The following is an 8,123-nucleotide window of genomic DNA, read 5'->3' on the forward strand; positions in this document are numbered from 1 at the left end:
GTAGGCCAGCGCCGCGGCTCAGTAGGCTAATCCTCTGCATTGCGGCTCCAGCACACCAGGTTCTAGTCCCGGTCGGGGCGCCGGATTCTGTCCCAGTTGCCCCTCTTCCAGGCCAGCTCTCTGCTGTGGCCAGGGAGTGCAGTGGAGGATGGCCCAGATCCTTGGGCCCTGCAACCCACGGGAGACCAGGATAAGTACCTGGCTCCTGGCTTCGGATCAGTGCGGTGCGCCGGCCGCAGCACGCTGGCCACGGCGGCCATTGGAGGGTGAACCAACGGCAAAGGAAGACCTTTCTCTCTGTCTCTCTCTCTCTCACTGTCCACCCTGCCTGTCAAAAATAAATAAATAAATAAAAATTTAAAAAATGTGTAAAATAATCAACACATGATGAGACAAGAGTTTCTTCTTATTATCACAAAGTGCCCCTATGTTTATTCAAATAAATACCCAGATACCTGAATAAGATTAACATGAATTAGTAGTAAATAATAATAGGTATCATTGAACATTCACCTGTTATATTCCAGGTGTCTTATAGTTAATTGATATAACTTATTTCTATATACATCACAGTCCCGGTGATTAGGTATTACTCTCTCCATTTTATAGATAAAATTGAGGCTCAGAGAGGTTAAAAAGCTTGCTCAACACCACAAAATAGCAGATTGTGGGTCATTCTTCCTCTGCATATATTGGCAGTACAATAAGAGTTAAGGATTTCTTTTTTGATATGGTTACCTGTGTGACAATGTTTTACTCTTCACCATTGTGGTCAGCTTACCACTTCCATTCCAAATGTTTTCCAATTCAGTTTAATAGATACTATTTATTATGACTGGCACCATACTTAATGAAGTGTGCAGCCTTTTTGCGTCATTTGTAGAACACCTAGGAAAAATCTCTGTACTTCTCAATTTTTCTGTACAGAAGGCACTGATAGTCAATTCATAAGGTGCTAAAACTGAGAAGATGTTTTGACAGGCTGTCAGTGAGAAGTTTTGCATAGAAACAGAGGGAGGTGACCTTGCAAGTGGAAGTGATTTGGGGAAAAATGAAAACAAAGAAAAATAAGTAGACTATGATATTGATGGCAAAGTTCTGCACATACTCTTTTCTTGCCTGGAATATCTTTTTCTCTTTCATTGTCATCAAATAAATGTGTATAAGTTCACTTCAAAATGATCATGAAAAGTTTAATTAAAAGGTAAGTTTGTTTCGGTACAAAAGGATTTGAGTCTATATACAGTTTTCCATAATATACATTTTCCACAAACTTTTTGAGAACTCCTGGTACATCATATAAATTCAAGCAATTGAAAAGAAAGTGAGGTAAGAAGTAAAGTTTTTGTCTTCTCTTCAACTCTAACCCACCTACTTAGACTTTTCTATGTATTTTCAGACAGCTTCTACATGTACAAAAGCCTGATTCTTTTTTTTTCACAAACACCATCATGCTAAGTATTATCTTTTGCACTTTTAACTGTAATGTATTTTGAACACCTTTCTACGGTGTATATAGGATTATATACCTATATGGTATATAAATTTACCTCATCTTGTTTCTGCATATCATATATATATATATATATATATATCATACTGAATTTATTTAAATACTTACTTATAGATATTCAGATTGCTTCTAGCTTTTTCCATTATACTAATTATTCTTTTCAAATTTTTGCTCTTCTTTCTATTCATACTAAATCTTAACATATCCATATCAGTTTTCAGTAAATATTAAAACAGTCCTTACCAAGCCCTCCTATGTGAATAGCTTATAAAACAACTGAAAACAAATTAGTAGAAATGACAAATTAGTACAAATGAACATTTACTTTCTTTCACCACCACTTCTTAATGTATTGGTAAAGTATATGCAACACAGTAAATGAGATTTTTCTATAACTTCTTATATAATAATTAACAAAAATTCTGAAAGTTATCTATTGTACTAGAACCACTTCCAAACAAATGCAAAAATGCTTACTTGTACACACATATAATCACAATATGAAAATTTAGTAGAACTGATTTGGGTTTTTTAAAGATTTGAAAAGGAGGGAGGGAGGTTTGGAGGGAAGGGGAGAGAAAGAGAGAGAGAGAGAGAGAGAGAGAGAGAGAGAGTAAATATTCCATTCACTAGTTCACTCCCCCAAATAGCTGCAACAGCTGATACTGGTTCAGATAGAGACTAGAAATCCAGAACTCCATGAAGATCTCTCATATGGGTACAGGGGTCCATGCGTACTTGGATCATCATTTCCTGCTTTCCCAGGCACATTAGCAGTGGGCTGGATTAGAACTAGTACAACCAGGAATTGAACTGGCACTCCAATATGGGATGCCAGAATTGTCAGAGGCAGCATAAGCCTCTATACCACAATGCTGCTCCCTGATCTTAATTCTGCAATCACTTAAAATCAATGGATAGCTCTTCAGTCTAATTATATTTGTTTTAATTATACTATTGTGTCCATTATAGATCTGTAAATTTCTTTTTTTAAAAAAAATATTCTATTTATTTATTTGAGAGATAGAGTTACAGATAGTGAGAGGGAGAGATAGAGAGAAAGGTCTTCTGTCCCCTGGTTCACTTCCCAGATGGCTGCAACAGCTGGAGCTGCGCTGATTTGAAGCCAGGAGCCAGGTGTTTCTTCCTGGTCTCCCCATGCAGGTGCAGGGGCCCAAGCACTTGGACTGTCTTTTACTGCTTTCCAAGGCCATAGCAGAGAGCTGGATTGGGAGAGGGGCAACCAAGACTAGAACCGGTGCCAATATGGTCTGCCAGCACCACAGGCAGAGGATTAACCTACTGTGCCACAGAGCTGGCCCCAGCAAGTTTTCTATTTATCTCTACTCTTCGGTCCAACCTCACTCTGTGGAAATCACTACTAATTTTTTGGTGAATAACTTTGAGAATGTTCTTAGAACCTTCCAGGAATAATCCATCACAATCCTTCTTTACATGATATATATCTACCTACCACAAACATAAATAATTTAAAGGTCTGCTTTAGCATTTCCTTGTATAGGTGGGGAATAATTTCTAAAATCAATCCTTAAATACTGGAATTTTATTTTTACTATGTTATAATTTTACATATATGTATTTCAATGTATATCCTTGCCATCTTAAAAAAAAAAAAAAACTCTCGAGCTCACAAAAGTATGTTTGTTTACTTCTTTGTTTATTAGAAATTTAAATGTCACTGCCCCTAGAGCTCCCGTTACATTTTATTAAACTAGCTTGCCTTTCATTAGCATCACTGGGTTAGGTGGAGGGCAGGGAGAGTGGAAGTTAGATTAGGATAAAGGAGAGGAAATATCTGGTAATTGGTTGAAAATTCATCAGTAATCAAAGAACAGAAGCAAGAGGCATAGTGGAAAAGGAAATTCATCAGAAGCCATGAATCAGAGTCAGAGAGGATTAGCAAAAACTTAAATTACCAGAATATGCAGAAATGTTGGAGGAATGCATTAAACTCCCATGGTAACTAGCTATTTAAGACAAATTTACTGAGACCATCAATGGAGGTTAATAGAAGTTGTGTATATATGTTAATGAGAACTCAATGAAGTGATTTAAAACTTGAAAGTCATCTATTCAAGATAAATAATAATAAAAACAAAATGGCCCAAGCTGCATATGTGCATGAGGGCAAGATCATGTTCATTTTGTCTACTACATTATTTTATTTATGTTTATTTTTGTCCACTACTCATTTAGAACAGTGTTTCAGTTTGCCATAGAAAAATGAAGATCTGTGCATCCAGTGTGGGCGGGAGAGAACTGATGCCATTTTTAGACATAGGCAGGAGGCAGCTGCCCCATTTCCTATGTGCACACCCCACAATAACTGGGGTCACCATCCACTCAGTGGATGAGGGCCATAGCAATCCAGAAGAAGCTGAGGAGGAGGGCCTGTACCATAGGTTGCCCTGCAATGGGAGGGGAGGGAGAGCTGCCCCAGCAGAGGGGAAGTGCTACCTGTAGGACTCTCCTACTCATCTGGCATAATTGAGAAGGGAGCAAGGCTGCAACAGGAGGATACAATGCATGCATGCAAACCACAGATCTAAGCAGAGCTAAAAACCTGCCTTCCCCATGACACCAAATCTGATCGGAGGCCCACACACAGACAGCGACTCTGGGAACACCTTAGTTTCCTTATAGACAGGACTGGCAAGTGATGCGGAGAGGCCCCATGACCCACAGAGCCCTAGAAGTTGAGTCTGTGAAAACAGTGACTGCATGGGAGGAGGGAGATCCTGGCTAGGTTCTGGGCAACCACAGAGCACGTCTTCACACTCTCTGAGCTCCTTGGTTGCCTATAGCAGATCATATAAGATGGAACCTTGCTCACAGGAAAGACTCCATAGATCATATGTGCAGTTCATAAAGTGGTACGGGTGAGTGCAGAACACACTGGGAACTAACACCTGGGTGTTCCTCAGCTGGAAGATGGGCTTGTCACATCAACAGACATGACATTTCTCTCTTTCAGTCAATCATAGGAGAGCTACCACACCCAATTGATATCTAACCCAGAAGTCTTGCCCCAACCTGAACAGAGAGCACCCTGGACACACCCAGAACACACCTCTTGGTATTCAATTAAAGTGTAGATGTCCCAATTAACAACAGACACAGATCAAAGATAAAAGCCAATAGACAAAAAATATATACAAATGACAAAAAATGAAGACAAAATTCAAGAAACAAGAATTGGAAGACACTATGAACCCCCAAAGGGACACTACAGTATTTCAGTATTAGAATGTGAAAATGAAGAGATTGAGGAAATGCCAGAAACAGAATTCACAAAACTAATCATCAGATTATTCAGAAGCAAATTCACAAACTAAAGAAAATATATGAATGAAAAGTTTTCCCATGAAATTGAGATATTAAAGATAAATCAAAATGGAGCCGGCGCCGTGGCTCAATAGGTTAATCCTCCACCTTGCGGCGCCGGCACACCGGGTTCTAGTCCCGGTCGGGGCGCCGGATTCTGTCCCGGTTGCCCCTCTTCCAGGCCAGCTCTCTGCTATGGCCAGGGAGTGCAGTGGAGGATGGCCCAGGTGCTTGGGCCCTGCACCCCATGGGAGACCAGGAAAAAGCACCTGGATCCTGGCTCCTGCCATCGGATCAGCGCGGTGCGCCGGCTGCAGCGGCGGCCATTGGAGGGTGAACCAACGGCAAAAGGAAGACCTTTCTCTCTCTGTCTCTCTCTCTCACTGTCCACTCTGCCTGTCAAAAATAAAAAAAATAAATAAAAAAAAGATAAATCAAAATGAAATACTAGAAATGAAGAATTCAATAGATCAAATAAAAAAATGCAGTGGAAAGTCTTAGCAATAGAGTTTGTGAGGCAGTAGAATGAATATCCAAGCTAGAAGCCCAATTTCCCTGATGAACATAGATGCAAAAATCCTCAACAAAATATTAGCCAATCAATTCCACAGCACATCAGAAAGATCATTCACCGAGACCAAGTGGGATTTATCCCTGGTGTACAGGGTTGGTTCAACATTCTCAATTAAATCAATGTGATACATCACATTAAAAAAATTGAAGAACAAAAACCATATGATTATCTCAATTGACACAAATAAAGCATTTGATAAACTGCAGTATGCTTTCATGATGAAACCTCTAAGCAAATTGGGTAGAGAAGGAACATTCCTCAACACAATCAAGGCAGTTTATGACAAACCCATGTCCAGCATCCTATTGAATGGCGAAAAGTAGGAAACATTCTCACTGAGATCTGGAACCAGACAAGGATGCCCACTCTCACCATTGCTATTCAATATAGTCCTGGAAGTTTTAGCCAGAGTCATTAGGGAAGAAAAAGAAATCAAAGGGATGCAAATTGAGAAGGAAGAAATCAAACTATCCCTATTTGCAGATGACATGGTTCTATATATAGGAGATGTAAAAGAATCAACCAAGAAACTATTAGAACTCATAGAAGTGTTTGGTAAAAATAGCAGTATATAAAGTCAACACACAAAAATCAGCGCCTTTGTATACATAGACAATGCAATGGCTAATAACTTCTATGATCAATCCCATTCACAATAGCTACCAAAAAATGATACTTTGGAATAAATTTAACCAAGGATGTCAAAGATCTCTGTGGTGAGAATTACAAAACATTAAAGCAATAGCAGAAGGTATAAAAAATGGGAAAATCTTCCATGTCCATGGACTAGAAGAATCAGTATAATAAAACTGTTCACACTACCACAAGCACTTTACAGATTAAATGCAATACTAATAAAAATATCAAGAACATTCTTCTCAGATATAGAAATGCTGCTGAAATTCATATGGAAACACAGGAGACCTTGAATAGCTAAAGCAATCTTATACAACAAAAACCAACCTATAGACATCACAATACCAGATTTCAAGACATGCTACAGAGCAGTTATAATGGAAACAGCCTGATACTGGTACAAAAACAGATGGATATAACAATGGAAAATGATACAAACACCTAAAATGAATCCAAGCATCTACAACCAATTTATTTTTAACAAAGTAGCTAAAATCAATCCCTAGAGCAAGGATAGTCTCTTCAACAAATTGTGCTGGGAAAACTGAATCTCCACATGCCAAAGTATGAAGCAAGACCCCTCTTTACACCTTCTACATAAATCCACTCAAAATGAATTCAAAACCTAAATATATGAACTGATACTAACAACTAATTAGAGAACATTGGGGAAACCCTGCAAGACATTGGCATAGGCAAAGAGTTCTTGGAAAAGGCCCCAGATGCACAAGCAATCAAATCCAAAATTGACAAATGGTATTACATCAAATTGAGAAGGTTCTGTACAAACAAAACACTCATCAAAGTGAAGAGGCAACCAACAGAATGGGCGAAATTATTTGCAAACTACACAACTGATAAAGGATTAATAACCAGAATATATAAGGATATCAAGAAACTCAACAACAACAAGCCAAACTTCCCAGGTATTAAATGGATAAAGCAATTAAACAGACGTTTTTCAAAAAAGGAAATCCAAATGGCCAACAGACCCATGAAAAAATGTTCAGGATCACTAGCCATCAGGGGAACGCAAATCAAAATCACAATGAAGTTTCACCTCACTCCTGTTAGAATGGCTCTCATACAGAAATCCACAAACAACAAATGCTGGTGAGGATGTGGAGCAAAAGGTACCCTAGCCCATTGTTGGTGGGAATGTAAACTGGTAAAGCTACTATGGAAAATGGTATGGAGACACCTCAGAGATCTGAATATATACCTACCATATGACCCATCCATCCCACTCCTGAGTATTTACCTACAGGAAATAAAATCAGTATATGAAAGTCATCTGTAGCCCCATGATTATTGCAGCCCAATTCACAATAGCTGAGACATGGAATCAACCCAAATGTCCATCAACTAACGAGTGGATAAATAAATTATGAGATATGTACAGCATGAAATACTACAAAGTGATAAAAAAGATATTCTGTCATTTGCAACAAAATATATTAAACTGGAAAACATCATACTTAGTGAAATAAACCAGATCCAAAGTTACAAATAACATATCTTCTCCCTGACCTGTGATATCTAATACAGAACCTAAAAGACAATCTCAAGAAATGAAATTGACACTTTTAGAAGCAATGACTTTGAACAACCCTTGTCTCAACTATAGAGGAACAGTTGTTTTTTATACTATTTGTTTAACTCTACTTAACAAAGAGATAATCATATGTGTATAAAGTTAATTGAAAATAGATCTAAGCAAAAGATAAGAGTGGGAATAAGAGAGGGAATGTGACCTGGTGAGAGAGTGAGCAGGGTGGAAAAAATCAGCATGTTCCTAAATTTATAATTGTGAAATGTAGGATGTTTGTAATTGTAAAACTGTAAAGTTTTGCATGCATTCCTATGGACTTATTTCAAATAGTACAGTATAAAAACTTGTCATAGGACCCCAAATCCATTAAGTTAGGTGGTAAAACTAGCATTTTAAGTGTTAAAGTTAGCATATGGGTAGGATCAAGTGTTAAAGTGATCATATAGTTTTGGATTAAGTGTTTGGTAGTAATAGTAGTTAGAATTAAAAAGGATTGAATGTTC

Source organism: Oryctolagus cuniculus, chromosome X, assembly GCF_964237555.1.
Source record: "Oryctolagus cuniculus chromosome X, mOryCun1.1, whole genome shotgun sequence".
In the NCBI taxonomy this organism is placed as follows: Eukaryota; Metazoa; Chordata; class Mammalia; order Lagomorpha; family Leporidae; genus Oryctolagus; species Oryctolagus cuniculus.